Source organism: Eurosta solidaginis, chromosome 2, assembly GCF_040869045.1.
Source record: "Eurosta solidaginis isolate ZX-2024a chromosome 2, ASM4086904v1, whole genome shotgun sequence".
Taxonomy (NCBI): domain Eukaryota; kingdom Metazoa; phylum Arthropoda; class Insecta; order Diptera; family Tephritidae; genus Eurosta; species Eurosta solidaginis.
In genome coordinates, this window is record NC_090320.1 from 190,542,225 (window position 1) to 190,562,351 (window position 20,127).

Here is a 20,127-nt window from a genome sequence, read left to right on the forward strand (position 1 = left end):
GAAAATTCGCGCAGGCATCGAATGTCTTCCGGTATTTTGTCGAGTTCTGTTATGTTGTTCAAGTGGTTTGCGTCTATGTTCACGACAGTTATATTGGAATAGCAAGCATTTCGGTTAAGGGCTGCTTGTACTATGTTTCGTCCTTCTTGTCTGAGAATGTTGTTAACTAACCCTGTTACGATGTTAGTCAGTTGGTCCATATTGAAGAAAGTTGATGACGAGGCAGTTTGTTGAGGGGATGGTGTGGGTGCGTTTAGCGTAGGGGGTCGGATAACACTATTAGGGTTCGACATTGTTTGTTGAAATATTTTTTTTTTATTAATTCTTTGGAGGGCCCCTTGGGTGGTGAATCGCAGAGAAGGTTTTTTATTATAATCTGGAGGGTCCCTTGGGTGGTGAATCGCAGCTTTCAGTTATATTATATTATCGGCTTTAATCCTGATTTATCTTCTATTTTTTTCTTTAATATAGCTAAGCCTAAATTTTTTCTTACGTATTATTGCTTATTAAAAACTTCTATTCGAGCTCTAGGCCTCACAAATATATATACATATCAAAATTTCAAAAACCGATTTTGATTTTGCATATACAATATTTATTGTTGTCGATATTTCGACCTCAGTTTGAAGTCATCTTCAGGACTGGAAATTAAGATAAATATTACACTAAAAACATTAAATGCACATAAAAGTTAACAACCTACACATATGATTGTTGCTTATCGACTAATTTTAAACATGAAGTAAAACAATAAAAGAAGCACCTAAGACAAGATGTAAACAATTAAAGAACCGTAATGGTAAACAACATTTTAAAATAAGAACCATGTATGACCTAATAAACTGTAAGCGATGCTCGAAATATATTTATCACCAACAGGTTAGTTGTTGTTGTATGGCGAGAGAACATACAAAGGTGGTAGGACAGAACACGAACAAATGAGACCCAGCTTTGCTTGTAGCTATTTTTGATAAGTTGTCTGCAGGCTTGTGCACAGTGGTCCGTATCACTCTTAAAATTATAATGCTTTTCTTTTTCTAATATCGCTATATTTTCTAAATCTGGATAGTGTCCCGTGGTCCTACAATGTTGTGTTAAAGCCGTTTTGTTGTCATTAGGGTGGTCGCGATTTTTTAAATTCGATTTGTGAGCGGAAATCCTTGTCTTTAATTTTGATTTAGTTGTCCCCACATATACCTTATTGCATACGTGGGCCCCTTGGCGCCATTGCATTTGATTTCATAAACTACGTCGGATTTCTCGTATTTTTCGAATTTACTTTTTGTGTTGCTATATATTTGTTGCAGAGTATTGTCATATTTAAATGCTATTCTAACTTTTTCTTTGTCAAACGTATTAGAATGATTCATTCTGCTTGACAAGCCTGGTACAAAGGTGACTGTCTCATATATTGTATTTGCCTCATTTTTATTATTTTCTGTTTTATCGAAGTGAAGTATGTATCTGTTTATAAGATGGGTTAGAAAGTCATTATCCTCAAGTGTTCGAAACAAGACTCTCATCGTCAAATATATATGTCTCGTGTATTTTATCCTTAAACTCAATCGCGTCTTTGACATTGTATCTAGAGGTGTTAGTGATATTTTTGAGAACTTGGGACTATTTTGTCCCAAGGGGTTTAAATTGTTTAAATCTTTTTTAATATTTTTAATTTCAATTTTTTCATTTAATAGGCCGGTATTATCATCGGCAGGCGCCTTAGGGCTATTTTGTCCCAAGGGGTTTAAATTGTTTAAAAATTGTTTAAAATCGTGCCTGAATCCCAAATAAGTTGACACTATGGAAATACCCTCTTCTTAATAGCTAAAACATTTTTGTTGTTGTATATTCCCGCCCGTATGTAAGAACTTGTTACCCCTGTAACTATTAATAATCTAAAGATTTGCCCCGTTTTTTTTTATCTTATTTAACAATATAGGGCATGGTTTTCATTTATATTATTTATTCTTTGTACCTTTTGCTGAGGCTGAGTGCGTTACAGAGATATGTATATAAAAAGAGAATGAGAAAAAATGATATACGTGCATATGTTACAGAGTTGTATTTCATTGTAATAAATTTCATAAAGAGTACGAACTGCTTCGCCTCTCCAACATATACAACATTTTTTCGACGTTTTGAAGATGGCTTTGTTCGTCTTTTCCACACAATATTATGTCATCTATGTAGACATAACATATTTCCCTATGGTTTATCGTCGAGTGCGCACTGGAAAATAGAGAGTGCGTTTGTTAATCCGAACATAAGTCTTGTGAATTCGTACTACCCGTTGTTAATCGAAAATACTGTCTTCTCAATGTCGGAGTCCTTTAATGGAATCTGATGGAAGCCTCTTTTCAAGTCAAGAACGAAAAAATATTTATTGTTTCCCAGTTGTGAGATAACCTCATTGATTTCTGGGAGTGGGTATCTGTCAGCTATTGTTTGTGAATTAAGTTTTCTGTAATCTATTACTAATCTATATTTTCTTTGTCCTGATGCATCTGGCACAGCCCACAAGGGTGAGTTATACGGTGAAAGGGATGGTCTAATGATTCCATCTTTTAACAGATTTTCTATTTCTTTTGTTACGAAGTCTCTCATAGCAAAGGGGGTATGGATGGTATCTTGTATAAACTGGGGTATCAGAGGAGGTCCTGAGTAGGAGAACTACCGTAGTGGTGTATGTTAGTTTTTCATCGGGCTCTGTAAAAGGATGTGGATAACATCTAGTCAAATGGTGTATGTGTTGTTTTTGTGTAGCTGTCATATGGTCAGTTCTAATGTCAATTTCATTAACGGTTGGGGAAAGTTTTTGTCTAATTTTCATCCTTAAGCCATTACCTAATGTCAGGGTGGCGTCGTGTATATTTATTGTTGCACAAAGGTCCTTAAGACTGTCGTTTCCTATTATTCCGTCGAAAGGTTTTAATGTAGGAAGTAAGAAAAATGTCAAATGTGCGTAATTTTTGCCAAATATGTTAATGATGGTATAGGATGTGGGAATTATTCAGCCCAATCACGCAATCCATCGTAGACTGTTTTTTTGGGATTCGTAACATTCGAATTCGTAACATTGCTACGACGGATTGCGTGATTGGGCTGTTTGTTTTAAATATTTTTCGCGTTTCGTAAATTTTCTCCGTTGGCTAGAACTTGTAGAAAATTTCAAATAAACATCAAAAGTTTACGTTCCGAGTGAATTCAGTGATTCCACTGTACGAATTTCGAATTTACTTATTTACTATCGGAGACGTTCGGAAACACGGTCGAATTGCATGATAGAAATTTCGAAACTTTCCCGAAAAAACAGTCTACGATGGATTGCGTGATTGGGCTGATTCTCACTTATTGGATCGTCGAGATATCAAACCAAACATTAATTTTATTAAAGAAATTTCATTCGTATTTATACAAATTTATTCTAAATAATTCTTATGAGCACTAATACATACTTACATACTAAGTGTGGGAAATGCAGCCTAAACACAAATCGAAAAATTGCTGGGAACTGCAACCTACGCAAAAACGGAATAAGTTGTTGGAAATGCAACTTAAGCATAAACAAATCATGGGAATAAATTGTGTGCAAGCAAAGGTTTGTGGTGAGCATTTAGTCTGCTTTGAACTGAAATAGAATAGGCTTCAAGTTACGAGACAGCGAACGGAGTAGACTGTCATACCACGAGCCAAAATATATGTATGTACAAATGAATGAATCTCACGATATGCTACAATGGTATGGTGAGTAATATCAATCTGTCTGGCAATAGAATTCGCGATGAATGGTTCGTCGTACATGACAGGGTTGGATATAATTTTTCCTCGATCCTGCATCGATCAACATTTTAAGAATTTTTCCGTTCGTTCTAAGTACATTCGACGTAGGGTAACGAAGAACTGTTCATTCTAAAAAATTAATATCAATATGGTCCTGCTTTTCAGGATATGAGCTTCCCTCAGCGTATACTTGAACTGATTGTCCATTTTCTTCCGCTGTTAATGCGGTTTCGTACTCCTGTGCAGTAGGAGTCCAGTTTGGTTGATAGTATTGGTCAATGTTGTGTTGTGGATTTTGTTGGTAGTCTTGCTCGTAATTTTGCTCACCTGCTTCTATTTGGAAATTCCTCTGTTGTTTTAGAGGGACTTATTGTGAGAAGTTTGTCTTTTCACACCATTTGGCCTATTCATATAATTTACCATTCTTGAGTGTAGGTATTTGTCGACGTCTATTGGTTCTGGACGTGGAAGTTGAGGCTTGAAAGGGGTTTGTTGACCAAATGGTCTATGTTATTGGCTATTTTGGTAATGGTTAAAGGTAGGTTGGGGGCGATAGTGATTTGCAAAGTGCTTGGGTTGCATCTGGGGTATTGGCATGTATGCCAACTGGGGATAAAATTCATTAACTGGTTTTTTGGGAGGAAGAGGTGGTCGGAAGTCGTGAGGCTTTCTATTTGCGCTATTGCTATTCATTGCGTAATGAGAAAGTTTTGGTTCTCCAATTTTCGGCATAGGTGAAGAGCTTGAGGAAGATCTACTGGCTCTCTCATATGAAGCAGTTTTGGCAGGTCACCTTTCAGTCCTCGTACGAACGTGTCGAGGCTTTGTCGCGGTATGTGCGGGTAAGTAGATGCATATACTCTGCGCTGACTTCCATGCATCCAAGCTTATTTAGGATAAGGGAGGGATGGGAATAAACGCGTTGGTAAAATTCTTGAATAGTGAGGTTGCCCTGCACTAGAGAGGTCATTTGGTACTCGAGAGTACCTAAATCTCGTTTATCGCCGTAATGGAGAGTAAGGCATCTTGAAATAGCCTTCCAGTCCAATGGCGTGTTATAAGATTCGAGGGCAATGTCGGCGTTGCCCAAAACTTTATTTCTTATAACATTAAGAATGCCGCAGTATTTTGGCGTTCTTTTGAGGGGCTCGTAGATCTGAAGAATGCGATCTACGCTTTTTTTCCAAGAGTTGTATTCCCCTGGATTACCGCGGATAAAAGAACTGGTGACGATATTCGGTTACATAATGTTCTGGGTACTATTTTACCGGTAACGCTCAGAATCGGTGCGTTAATCGCTCATTTTGTTTTCGTTTGCAATTTCTAGCGAAGTGACCCGGCTTACCACATTTAAAGCACTTCTTTATTTGTTTTTGATTTTCGAAATTTGGCTTTGAGTGATTTTGTTTTCTCTTTGCATACAGAGCACCATCTTCACTTTTCTTTTCTTTTGATTTACGTGATTCGTACTCTTCGATAATTTTTACGCGAAGTATTTCTGGCTTCGGTAATTCATCACGCGTTTCAAGTGCACATCTGAATGTCTCATACGATGGCGGCAAGCTATACAACAACAAAATAGCAAGTAGCTCATCGCCAATGCAAAAATCTATTTCTTTTAATTTTGCGACCGCGTCGAAATATTCATTTAAATGATCACGTACTTTATCTTGCTCTGACATGCCTGACAACGCTACACGTTTTAGCAATGTAGCTTTCCTAGCTGGCCCTTTTGATTGGAACGTCGATTCCAATTTTAACCACATTTCACGAGAATTTGTGCACTCTGAAATGAGCCCCAGCTCAGATGAGGAAATTGCAAGCGTTATGTCTGCCGATGCCTTTTGATCTGCAGTTTTCCATTCTGCCACCTTTGTTTCATCTGTCGAGCATACATTGGTGCCGTCGGCGTAGCCCCACAAATCATTTTTAATTAAAACTGCACGCATTTGCGATTTCCACGAGTCATAGTTCTCCGCGTTTAGCGGCTCTATACGCACAACACTTGCCATTGTAGCTTTTACTAATTTTCTTTTCATTTCACGGAAAAAGTTTATTTAACCGAATACTTTATCGTTTTTTACTTTACCCAAGCGCTGGGCCCATAACCTAAAGTTCCGAGGATATTGAATGCTACAAAACGAATGGATTTTATTAAATTTTGGTAAACGTTACAGAGTTATGTATATAAAAAGAGAATGAGAAAAAATGACATACGTGCATATGTTACAGAGTTGTATTTCATTGTAATGAATTTCATAAAGAGTACGAACTGCTTCGCCTCTCCAACATATACAACATTTTTTCGACGTTTTGAAGATGGCTTTGTTCGTCTTTTCCACACAATATTATGTCATCTATGTAGACATAACATATTTTTCCTATGGTTTATCGTCGAGTGCGCACTGGAAAATAGAGAGTGCGTTTGTTAATCCGAACAGAAGTCTTGTGAATTCGTACTACCCGTTGTTAATCGAAAATACTGTCTTCTCAATGTCGGAGTCCTTTAATGGAATCTGATGGAAGCCTCTTTTCTGGTCAAGAACGGAAAAATATTTATTGTTTCCCAGTTGTGAGATAACCTCATTGATTTCTGGGAGTGGGTATCTGTCAGCTATTGTTTGTGAATTAAGTTTTCTGTAATCTATTACTAATCTATATTTTCTTTGTCCTGATGCATCTGGCACAGCCCACAAGGGTGAGTTATACGGTGAAAGGGATGGTCTAATGATTCCATCTTTTAACAGATTTTCTATTTCTTTTGTTACGAAGTCTCTCATAGCAAAGGGGGTATGGATGGTATCTTGTATAAACTGGGGTATCAGAGGAGGTCCTGAGTAGGAGAACTACTACCGTAGTGGTGTATGTTAGTTTTTCATCTAGTCAAATGGTGTATGTGTTGTTTTTGTGTAGCTGTCATATGGTCAGTTCTAATGTCAATTTTATTAACGGTTGGGGAAAGTTTTTGTCTAATTTTCATTCTTAAGCCATTACCTAATGTCAGGCTGGCGTCGTGTATATTTATTGTTGCACAAAGGTCCTTAAGACTGTCGTTTCCTATTATTCCGTCGAAAGGTTTTAATGTAGGAAGTAAGAAAAATGTCAAATGTGCGTAATTTTTGCCAAATATGTTAATGATGGTATAGGATGTGGGAATTATTCAGCCCAATCACGCAATCCATCGTAGACTGTTTTTTTGGGATTCGTAACATTCGAATTCGTAACATTGCTACGACGGATTGCGTGATTGGGCTGTTTGTTTTAAATATTTTTCGCGTTTCGTAAATTTTCTCCGTTGGCTAGAACTTGTAGAAAATTTCAAATAAACATCAAAAGTTTACGCTCCGAGTGAATTCAGTGATGCCACTGTACAAATTTCGAATTTACTTATTTACTTTCGGAGACGTTCGGAAACACGGTCGAATTGCATGATAGCAATTTCGAAACTTTCCCGAAAAAACAGTCTACGATGGATTGCGTGATTGGGCTGATTATTTAAATAAAAGACTCTCACTTATTGGATCGTCGAGATATCAAACCAAACATTAATTTTATTAAAGAAATTTCATTCGTATTTATACAAAATTATTCTAAATAATTCTTATGAGCACTAATACATACTTACATACTAAGTGTGGGAAATGCAGCCTAAACACAAATCGAAAAATTGCTGGGAACTGCAACCTACGCAAAAACGGAATAAGTTGTTGGAAATGCAACTTAAGCATAAACAAATCGTGGGAATAAATTGTGTGCAAGCAAAGGTTTGTGGTGAGCATTTAGTCTGCTTTGAACTGAAATAGAATAGGCTTCAAGTTACGAGACAGCGAACGGGGTAGACTGTCATACCACGAGCCAAAATATATGTATGTACAAATGAATGAATCTCATGATATGCTACAATGGTATGGTGAGTAATTTCAATCTGTCTGGCAATAGAATTCGCGATGAATGGTTCGTCGTACATGACAGGGTTGGATATAATTTTTCCTCGATCCTGCATCGATCAACATTTTAAGAATTTTTCCGTTCGTTCTAAGTACATTCGACGTAGGGTAACGAAGAACTGTTCATTATAAAAAATTAATATCAATATGGTCCTGCTTTTCAGGATATGAGCTTCCCTCAGCGTATTCTTGAACTGATTGTCCATTTTCTTCCGCTGTTAATGCGGTTTCGTACTCCTGTGCAGTAGGAGTCCAGTTTGGTTGATAGTATTGGTCAATGTTGTATTGTGGATTTTGTTGGTAGTCGTGCTCGTAATTTTGCTCACCTGCTTCTATGTGGAAATTCCTCTGTTGTTTTAGAGGGACTTATTGTGAGAAGTTTGTCTTTTCACACCATTTGGCCTATTCATATAATTTACCATTCTTGAGTGTAGGTATTTGTCGACGTCTATTGGTTCTGGACGTGGAAGTTGAGGCTTGAAAGGGGTTTGTTGACCAAATGGTCTATGTTATTGGCTATTGTGGTAATGGTTAAAGGTAGGTTGGGGGCGATAGTGATTTGCAAAGTGCTGGGGTTGCATCTGGGGTATTGGCATGTATGCCAACTGGGGATAAAATTCATTAACTGGTTTTTTGGGAGGAAGAGGTGGTCGGAAGTCGTGAGGCTTCCTATTTGCGCTATTGCTATTCATTGCGTAATGAGAACGAAAGTTTTGGTTCTCCAATTTTCGGCATAGGTGAAGAGCTTGAGGAAGATCTACTGGCTCTCTCATATGAAGCAGTTTTGGCAGGTCACCTTTCAGTCCTCGTACGAACGTGTCGGGGCTTTGTCCCAGTATGTGCGGGTAAGTAGATGCATATACTCGCGCTGACTTCCATGCATCCAAGCTTATTTAGGATAAGGGAGAGATGGGAATAAACGCGTTGGTAAAATTCTTGAATAGTGAGGTTGCCCTGCACTAGAGAGGTCATTTGGTACTCGAGAGTACCTAAATCTCGCTTATCGGCGTAATGGAGAGTAAGGCATCTTGAAATAGCCTTCTAGTCCAATGGCGTGTTATAAGATTCGAGGGCAATGTCGGCGTTGCCCAAAACTTTATTTCTTATAACATTAAGAATGCCGCAGTATTTTTGCGTTCTTTTGAGGCGCTCGTAGATCTGAAGAATGCGATCTACGCTTTTTTTCCAAGAGTTGTATTCCCCTGGATTACCTGAAAATTCGCGCAGGCATCGAATGTCTTCCGGTATTTTGTCGAGTTCTGTTATGTTGTTCAAGTGGTTTGCGTCTATGTTCACGACAGTTATATTGGAATAGCAAGCATTTCGGTTAAGGGCTGCTTGTACTATGTTTCGTCCTTCTTGTCTGAGAATGTTGTTAACTAACCCTGTTACGATGTTAGTCAGTTGGTCCATATTGAAGAAAGTTGATGACGAGGCAGTTTGTTGAGGGGATGGTGTGGGTGCGTTTAGCGTAGGGGGTCGGATAACACTATTAGGGTTCGACATTGTTTGTTGAAATATTTTTTTTTTATTAATTCTTTGGAGGGCCCCTTGGGTGGTGAATCGCAGAGAAGGTTTTTTATTATAATCTGGAGGGTCCCTTGGGTGGTGAATCGCAGCTTTCAGTTATATTATATTATCGGCTTTAATCCTGATTTATCTTCTATTTTTTTCTTTAATATAGCTAAGCCTAAATTTTTTCTTACGTATTATTGCTTATTAAAAACTTCTATTCGAGCTCTAGGCCTCACAAATATATATACATATCAAAATTTCAAAAACCGATTTTGATTTTGCATATACAATATTTATTGTTGTCGATATTTCGACCTCAGTTTGAAGTCATCTTCAGGACTGGAAATTAAGATAAATATTACACTAAAAACATTAAATGCACATAAAAGTTAACAACCTACACATATGATTGTTGCTTATCGACTAATTTTAAACATGAAGTAAAACAATAAAAGAAGCACCTAAGACAAGATGTAAACAATTAAAGAACCGTAATGGTAAACAACATTTTAAAATAAGAACCATGTATGACCTAATAAACTGTAAGCGATGCTCGAAATATATTTATCACCAACAGGTTAGTTGTTGTTGTATGGCGAGAGAACATACAAAGGTGGTAGGACAGAACACGAACAAATGAGACCCAGCTTTGCTTGTAGCTATTTTTGATAAGTTGTCTGCAGGCTTGTGCACAGTGGTCCGTATCACTCTTAAAATTATAATGCTTTTCTTTTTCTAATATCGCTATATTTTCTAAATCTGGATAGTGTCCCGTGGTCCTACAATGTTGTGTTAAAGCCGTTTTGTTGTCATTAGGGTGGTCGCGATTTTTTAAATTCGATTTGTGAGCGGAAATCCTTGTCTTTAATTTTGATTTAGTTGTCCCCACATATACCTTATTGCATACGTGGGCCCCTTGGCGCCATTGCATTTGATTTCATAAACTACGTCGGATTTCTCGTATTTTTCGAATTTACTTTTTGTGTTGCTATATATTTGTTGCAGAGTATTGTCATATTTAAATGCTATTCTAACTTTTTCTTTGTCAAACGTATTAGAATGATTCATTCTGCTTGACAAGCCTGGTACAAAGGTGACTGTCTCATATATTGTATTTGCCTCATTTTTATTATTTTCTGTTTTATCGAAGTGAAGTATGTATCTGTTTATAAGATGGGTTAGAAAGTCATTATCCTCAAGTGTTCGAAACAAGACTCTCATCGTCAAATATATATGTCTCGTGTATTTTATCCTTAAACTCAATCGCGTCTTTGACATTGTATCTAGAGGTGTTAGTGATATTTTTGAGAACTTGGGACTATTTTGTCCCAAGGGGTTTAAATTGTTTAAATCTTTTTTAATATTTTTAATTTCAATTTTTTCATTTAATAGGCCGGTATTATCATCGGCAGGCGCCTTAGGGCTATTTTGTCCCAAGGGGTTTAAATTGTTTAAAAATTGTTTAAAATCGTGCCTGAATCCCAAATAAGTTGACACTATGGAAATACTTTATGATGGTCGAACCATTAATGGTCCTTACCCTCTTCTTAATAGCTAAAACATTTTTGTTGTTGTATATTCCCGCCCGTATGTAAGAACTTGTTACCCCTGTAACTATTAATAATCTAAAGATTTGCCCCGTTTTTTTTATCTTATTTAACAATATAGGGCATGGTTTTCATTTATATTATTTATTCTTTGTACCTTTTGCTGAGGCTGAGTGCTGACTTGAGCACTTTCGTTGGCCCTTTTGGGTACGCTATTTTGTTGGTAATTAGATTGAAAATTACCCCTACTTCCTACCCGCGGTTGGCTTGATAGCCCAATCCTAGGTCTATTTAATATCTGTACCGTCTCATCCACGCCCATTGGTTTTGGGCGATTTTGGTTAGTTGCGTTTGTTGAGGTTATCCTTGCTGGATACCTCAAATTGTTTTGATAATTCTGAGTCCTTCGACTTCCCTGTGGAGGACTTCGTGAACCAACTACTTGGTTATTTCTTGAAAATTGGAGCGCAAATTGTGCTCACATTTGGTTCGAATAAAGCTCTTGCGCTTTTGCAAGAGCGTTTGGCAGATCCTTTGGTGCCAATGTGAATAATATCTGATCCAACGGGTGGTTGTGTCCCGTTATAAATGTCCTTAATGCTGTTTCCCTATACTTTATATTTAATTCCTTGGTTGTGGCAAAACCTGTGCCATGGGTTATTATTGTTTGTTAATAAGCAATGTTAACTTCTTATTGACTTCATTGTAAAACTCAACTTAAGTCCTAGAACCTTGTCTTAGGATACTCATCTCCTTCTCTATAATATGACAGGGTCTCTTGTCTGTATATGCAAAGTCAAATCGACTCAAAATGGCGTTGAAATTAAGGACAGTGCCATGGTTTGTCAAGATATCGTTTGCATCCTGCGTTATTTTATTTCGCAGGATTGTTAATGCGGCAAAATATTTCTTACTATCTAGTATATAAAGACTTAGAATTATTAGCGGCTTCGCGCCAATTAACTTAGTTATTAATTTTCACTTTAAATTCGGGAAGGGATTTAATTACCTCTAAATTTTCCTCACACTGTATGGTTGTCAAAACTCTCAACCGAATATTCATATTCCGTTACATCGTTAGCAGGATTTAAATTTTGAAGCTGGCGCCTAACTTGCTCCAGCTCGCTTCGCAATGAAGCAGTATTGGCTGCTATCAGCCTGGACACTACATCCCTTTTTACTGAACTGTTATTTTTTGACACAGACATTTCAGAAAACCTATTTATTAACCAGTTTATTTATTATTTATATTCTTCCTTGGATACTTTTTTCACTCTGATTATCCCTACACTTTTCGCGGTAGTATAATCTCTTATAGCCTAAGCTAGTGGGACTATTTCCCATTAATATTAACTTATAAAACTTAATTTTAGTAGCGCTTGTCTCCATTGTCAGAACAAATGGCGACTCACTGTAGTTGTCTTCTTTGTAGATGTTCTGTTTTTGTTTCTTTTTTTCTCCTGCCTTCCAGTCAAAACAAATAGCGATTCATTTAAGTTGGCTTCCTTGTAGTTGTTGATTATAATTTCTTAAGAAGATTTTCATTATTTTTGTTCTGTTTTTGTTTCTTTTATCTCCTCCTTTTTTTGAGGGTACATATTTCCCTTTCTCTCACCTTGATATGATAATTGTTCTTATGTTTTACGAAACTTATAGACTTAATACGTCTCTTTGTTTTATTTCACTTTTCTCGTATTCTACACGATAATTATTATGTTACGTTTGAACATGGAGATTTTTGTCTCCCTTTTTAAATGTTACCGAAACTAATAGACTTAATAAGTCTCCTGATTTTGTTTCACTTTTCTCTTATTCTATACGATACTTGTTCTTATTTTGTTTTGGTAACTAGAGATTTTTGTCTCTTTTTATTGTTACCTTAGTCGATTTTTAAAATATCTCCTGGCAGGATCGCCGCTTAAGTTTTGGCCTGGCCGCGATAAGTTTTTAAAAAACTTATTAAGCCCTTGGCTTCAAATAATAAAGGGACAGCATTCCCGCACAGAACTTACTGAATTTGTTTATTTCATCTTCTTATATACAAAAATTCTCTTAAGGCTAGTTACTATATTCAAGCTTATATTCGAGGAATTCAAGCTTAGCTTAGTTTATTCTAAGTTCTTAATTCTAAAGAAAGCGGACCATACGTGTGAGTTGATGGCCGCAGCCTAATTGCCAATGTGCCAATGACATGTTTGGCACATTTGCTTGATACCGTTTTTGTTTATATTGCCCTGCGTGAGTGGTGGCGTTAACTTGTATGAGATCGGTTTTTGTCGTTCTGTGATTTAATTACTAGATACTTAGGACATCTTTCTTTGTTATAAGTAATTCCGGGAACAAGTCAAATGTTGAGGTTATTGATTTTTTCCTTTTGTTTTTGGAGCTGGAGATAACCCTCTCTACCGGCGTCCATCAACTTAGCTGTCATCGGGCCTAAACCTTTGTTCACAATATCTACTTGCCCATTCGCTTGGGGTGAGGACGTCGCTACTTTTATATGTTCGACATTGTTGCTTTCTAGAAAATCTTCAAATTCTTTAGACGTGAAACAGGTGCCCCTGTCAGATATTATGATTTTGGGCCTATTGTATGCTCGAAAGTAGTCTTTAAGCGCTGTGATAGCTTCCTTGGAGGTTGTCGTCTTTGCGGGATATCGACGAACAAACTTAGAAAATGCCTCTGTGACAACTAATATATGTTTTTGTTTTGTGGAACCACTATGAACTGGGCCCTAATGATCTATATGAATCATCTCAAAAGGTGTGGATCCTATGGGTATAATGTTAACAAATCCTTCTTTTTTACCACTTTTACGTGAGAAGGATATGCACTTTAAGCAATTGTCGATATGAGTCGTTACTTTCTTTTTGATGTTTGGAAACCAATAACTTTTCCTAACAGTTTCGACTACTTTCTCTATACCCAAATGGCCCATTTCGTCGTGATATTTGTACAGAACATGTTGTTCCATGGACTCGGGTACGTAGAATAATAAATTTTCTTCTTTCTTTATGTAAACTACGCCGTTTCTCATTTCATAGTGACTGTTCGCTTTGGTTTCCAACTCCTTTTTTTATCTGTCTTATACTTTCGTCTCTATTTTGGCATATTATTAGATGTTCCTCCAAAGTATTAGTATGCACTACTACATACTATTAGCCCTACTTAATGCGTCTACATGCTGCCTTCTTTTACCCTCTCTGTGCTCTAGTACGTAATCATAGTTTTGGAGGTCCAAGGCCCACCTTGCTATCCTCGGGTTCATATCTTTTTTGTTGAGGGTTAGAGTCAGAGAATTGCAAACAGTGACGATTTTGAACTTAATTCCCTGTAGGCGCACTCTAAATCTTTTCAAAGCGTATATTATGACAAGGGTCTTTAACTCGAAACTATGGTACCTGGACTCTATCTCTGTTGTTCTTTTAGAAAAATAAAAAATTGGATGTAGTTTTTTGTCCGACTTCTTCTGGAACAGTATTGATATATATTGCTAGTATTGGGGCGGCTATCAGTTTTTCTTTTAAGATCTCTAACGTTTCCATTTCCAACGGAAAAACCCTGTATAAACCTTCGGAAATACGAGCAAAGTCCAAGAAAACTATGTACTTTCTGTACTTTGGTTGTTACGGGAAAACTCTCGATAGCGTTTAACCCTTTCTTGTCGGTTCGTATGCCTTTAACCGTAATGGAGTACCCCAGATACGAAATTTCTGATCGTAAAAACTCGCACTTGTCCAGGCGCAACTCTAACTTATTTTGAACCAGGCACTGAAAAACTTTTTGTAATATGCACAAATGCTGTTCTACTGTTTCGGTGACTACCATAATGTCATCAAGGTAGACAATTACTTCGCCGTCGCGTATAATTTCGCCAAAGATTTTGTTAATAAACTTTTGTAAAGTCGCAGGGGCGTTTCTTATCCCAAAGGGCATCTTTAAGAATTCGAACTGACCCAAAGGTGTTGTGAATGGCGTATATTTCACAGAGTTTTCTTCAACGAAAACATGGAAAAACCCGTTCTTAAGGTCCAGTTTCGTGAACAACTTTTATTCACTAACCTATCTAGTAGGTCGTCTATCAGCGGAATGGGGTAGCTATCTTTTGTAGTAACTTTGTTCAATTTCCTATAGCCACCGCACATTCGAAGTTCTCCTGTCTTCTTCTTGACTAGTACTATTGGTGAAACAAACTCCGATTCGCTGGGGCGATTATAACCTTTTTTAAAATATTCATCTATAATTTTTTGTAATTCTGCCTTTTCGTTATAGGAGTCTTCTAGGCGAACAACTAAACGGCTTATTGTCTTCTAGGATTAACCTTAATTTATTTTCTAACTTTTGGTTCGACTTACTTACCTGTATGTAAGTATTCACTACAGAATAACGCTTGACGGGATCTATTATCTCTGTGGCTGACGTCTTCACCTACTTTTAACTCAGTCTCACTCGCTTCGTGCATATCTATGGCCTGACAAATTTCTTTATCTTTATTGTTCGCAGGACCTTTGGGTTCGTTGCTAATCGTTGATGTATGGCTTTCAACGCCCTCAATTTCAGCTAACTTGGAAATATCTACACCTTTTATGATAAGTTTAGCATCATACAAAAAATTCCTGCCTAATATGGCTGAATAACTAATCCCCTCGTCATGAACAACAATCATTTCTGTAAATATACTTTTATTTGCAAACTCAACATGACAATTTACTTTTCCAAAGGTTTTTAATACAGACTTATTAATTCCAAAATATGTTTCTTTTACTTCTCCTCTTTCAACTCTTGACGGGACGATACTGTTTTTTATTAAACTGACTGGGCTTCCCGAATCTAACAGGCACTCTATAGTTAAGTTAACATTAGGTTTTGTTACAATATCTATACTAAATACACTTATATACTACATAGATATTTTTCGACTGCTTTTTGTTGCAGGGCGACGCAAAATGACCCCGTTCACCGCATACGAAGCACATTCCCGTTTCACGCCTGGGTTTTGGGCAATGTTTCGACAAATGTCCGAAGCCGTTGCAGTTGTAGTATTTCGTTCTTTCCTGATTTGTTGGTTTGCGCTGACGTAGTTTGACCGTGCGGAAAGATGCCACTAGTTCGTTTGCTGTTTTGCAGTTTAAAATTTTTGCATGCACTTGAAGCTGCCAATCTGGTATACCATCAATTAGGTATTCGACAAATTCTCATAGTATAAAAATGTTTCTCCGACTTTCCAGTGGCGCTTTTCGAACTTGCGGCGTGCGTCAAGCGTACTTATTTTGTTGGCGAAAACTGCAGACATCTCGTCAAGTATTTGGTATGTACTTTTGGTGAACATTTTGTTCGAGTTATACCATGTTAGTGCCGCGCCTTTTAATTTTAGCGCAGGACGACACCTAACGCTTCGTTGTTTACCTTCAACGCCGCTTGGGTATGTCGCAGTTGAGATAGCCACACGTTAAAACCTTCTCCGCCATCATAGTCTGTGATCAGCTCTTTTAATATTTGCAACGGTATTTCGCGCTGTACGTAGTAGTAGTTGCCATACTAGCCTTTTGTTTCTCGAAGCTCAATTGTAGTTTTAGGGGCTCGATTTCTTTTTTAAGTATTTTTAATTTAATAGTTTCGCGTTGACTTATTGTAGACGCGCTGTCTTCGATTGTAGAGTGCTGTACTTCGGCATCGTTGGCTACCGGTATATCAAATGCCCCGTTATGAACGCACAAGATGTTGTCGCTGGGCTGATCACCGTTACTATTTGCGATGCTCTATATGCCGTTGTCGGTATGTGCGCCGTCTGCGCCGTTTTCATTATTTGCGCCATCTGCGTCGTCGTCATTATTATCGCTGCTGCTGTTTGCGCCCTCGTCGTTGTTTGTTAGGTTGCTGTAATTTTCGCCGCTTTCTCCGGTGTTTACGCCATCATTTCTCTTTCCGGAAGTTCCCGGGCACAATCCTCTGGCTACAACCGACAAATCGCTAAGTCCTGCTGCAATAGATGCCTTTGCGCCGCTGGCGTGCTCGTGCACCATGCTTTCAACTGCATTAGCGAGTATTTTTCCGCACTAATAGCGTCTTTGTTAATTTTTACGTTTTAAATTTTGTTTTGTTGTAATGTAGGATGGTGGTTTCGAAGACCACTTCTGATGCAATAAGCAAGTAGAAAATATAAGACTTACTGTTACGAATGCAAGCACGCACCCATTAAGGAAAACGCGACCGATCGCTTTTAGCAGTTTCCAGCGTATGAATCTCTTTATTATGTCGAAATGGTGCCCTCGTGAAAAACAAACAGTGCTGGATGTCATACATATCATTTTGTACTGTTGGCAATGTCAACGTTAATCTATAACATCTTGATACTACCTTAACCCTATTCGTACTACTACAGTAGTATAGGTCACTGATTCTTTGCAGTGTATGGTGGCGCAGTCAGAGCTTGCTTCCATTTCAACCTCATGTGTTGCGTTGACAACGCGTCGGCGACATGGTTCTCTTTCCTTGGCTTGTAAAAAATGTTTGCATTGAAGCTTTCTCTGATAGATTTCCAGCGCTTTATCTTCGCGTTAGGATTTTTATCTGGGACTGCGAATTTCAAGGGCTGGTGGTCAGTGAAAATGTTCAACCGGCCCACACCGTACAGTTAATTTCGCTAGGTGTTGAGGGCCCACACGATGGCTAAAAGCTATCTTTCATTTGTTGCCAAATGCTCTTCCCTGTCTCTTAGTGTTCTTGAGATCATAGTAATGGCTTTCTTTTCTTGCGAAAGTACAGCTCCCAAACCCCTTGAAGATGCGTCTGTCGCTAAGTCGAAAGGTTTTGATAAATCTGGATATGTTAATGTGAAATCTTCCGATGCCAAAATTTCTTTAAGTGTATTGAATGCTTCTACACCCTCTGGTGTTAACTGATTTTTACTTTGCCATTTTCCCCTTAAGCATATCGGTCAGTGGTTTTGCTATGCTAGTAAAATCTTTAATGAAACATCTATAGTAGCTCGCCAATCCCAAGGAAGAGCGGAACCCTCGAAGAGTAGTTGGATGCTCATAGCATTTTATGCTGTAAACTTTATCGAGGTTTGTTTTAACACCACCTCTTGATACAAAAAAGCCTAGGTAGTCTACTTCAGTTTTGAGAAATTTTGATTTTTCTACCGATTCTCTCATATTGGCCTCGCAAATCCTACGCAGAACCCATTCAACGTCCCTCAATTGGCCTTCTGCCGTTTTTGAGTATATGATTACGTCGTCGACGTAAACATGGCAGGTCTTGCCAATTTGATCCCTCAGAACATCATCGATCGCTCTCTGAAATATACTGGGGGCGCTTTATAGTCCAAAACCCAGGCGGCAGAATTCATATTTGCCGTTGTTTTACGAAGAAGGCAGTTTTCTCTCTGTCTCTCTCTATCAACTCAATCTGATGGAATCCCGATTTCAAATCAAGTGTGGCAAAGTATTGTGCATCCTTTAGGTATGGCAATATCACCATTGCATTCGGCATCGGATACTTGTCCTCGATTGTGATTTCATTTAGTTTGCTAAAGTGAATCACTGACCGCTTCTTTTTATTTCTCGTATTGTCTACCCCAACCCAAATTGGGTCATTGTAAGGTGACCTGGAAGGGCGTATGATGTCGTTGGACAACAAATCGGTCATTTCTCCGTTGACGAATTCGGCCACACTCATAGGGTCTGGATAGAGCCTAGAATACATCGGTTCTTCGTTTTTTGTTCTAATGGGAGCAACTATATTTGTATTGAAGGGAAGGGATTCGTTTGGGTCCGCGAAGGCCTTCTTCCTACTTTCTATCTTAAGGAAATGATTTGGGACACAAGAAGGAATTTCGTCACTTCCTATATCAATGAAATTTACATTCTGGCACTCGTGTAACAACAGCTTTTCGTTTACGAAATCGTGTTGTATTACTCCACTACGTGAGCATGTCTTGGTTAACTAGATCCAGGCCAATTATACCATCGAACGTTGCTATATTAGGCAATATTGAAAAATCTGCCCATACACCAAATAACTTGATTCTATACTTCTTATTCACATGACTATTTCCGTGCATTGACTTAACTAGAAAAGGTGTGGATGCCGGGATATTTTTAAATTCGAGTTTTTCGAAGCCCCCGTGTCCACTAATAGCTTTAATTTTTTTCCATGGTGCCCTACCCCTCGTTCGATCCGTGGAAGCAGGGACTTCCCCCTAAAAAATTAAGTTGTTCTTCTTCGAGATTTTCTATTTCCTCCTCCGCCTTCTGGTTGTAGGCCGTCTCTTGGCTACCCTGGCCTAAATTATTTATTCTCTGTATTTTGGGTGCAGTATTCCTACCCGATTCTGCCTGTCGCTTTCCAGTTTGTTTTTGTTGAAGCTACGACTCTGTTTGAAATTGTTTCGGTATTGTTGCTGGTCCTGATTCACTTTTTGTGATTGACGACAATTTGTATTCTGGCGAAACCGTGATTCTGATGGATCTATATCCATCGGTATTGCTTGATCCTTTCGATACTGTTCCTTTTTGATTGTCTATTAAAAAATGTGGATTTTTTTGTGAGGCTCGCATTCTCTGGTCTGAGTTGCTATCACCGATCTTCTTAAATTTGTTAGAGGACACAGCGAAGCTTTTAGCAAACGGATATCGTTCTCTATTCGACTCGATCTCCTGTGCCCGGGCTAGAGCGCCCGGTAAGTCATCAAGTCGAGAAGCGAAAATAATGTCACACAATGGTCTTTTCAGACCTGAAATTTATTTATTTATTTATTAGTCTTTGGACTTAGTTTAAATCTATGAGATCACATTTATACATTGTACAGTCTTTGGGGTTTGCATAATTTCTTTTGATTTACAAAATATACTAGCTGACCCCGGTAAACTTCGTTTTGCGCAAAATATATTGTTTTAATCTATTAGTTTCGAGACTTCTAGTTTTGGTTAGAAATTTGCCATTGCTAATAACTTAGGTTATAGATTTATTAAAATTATGATTTGAATTAAATTCACAACGCTAAGTATATTTGTTTCAGAAAATAAAGTTAAATTAAATTTTGTATCATTGAATTCTATTCATTTTATTGCACCCTATAAAAAGGGCAGAGTAATCAACGACTGTCCTTGTGACTTGTTAATGGTCATCGCATATGCAAGTTTCACTGGAAACTGACTGCGCCTAAACAGAAACGGCAAATCATTTGAAGTCAAGGGTATTCTCGGAATCAGCCATTCCTCTCCCTTGAACGGTATTTTTAAAAGCTTTGCCATTATCAAATTGCTCATAAGCTTGGTTACAATCAGTCTTGTTCCATTACACAGTTTTGGGTCATGCAGATTACGGAGCATAAT

The 20,127-nt window shown here is 37.9% G+C and overlaps 1 protein-coding gene across 5 annotated transcripts in view; it reads left to right on the top strand.

Annotated features, from left to right (window-relative positions):
* Positions 1-20,127, top strand: part of Mnn1 (menin 1) — a 326,319-nt gene that overhangs the window by 214,311 nt on the left and 91,881 nt on the right. The window lies entirely within an intron of this gene.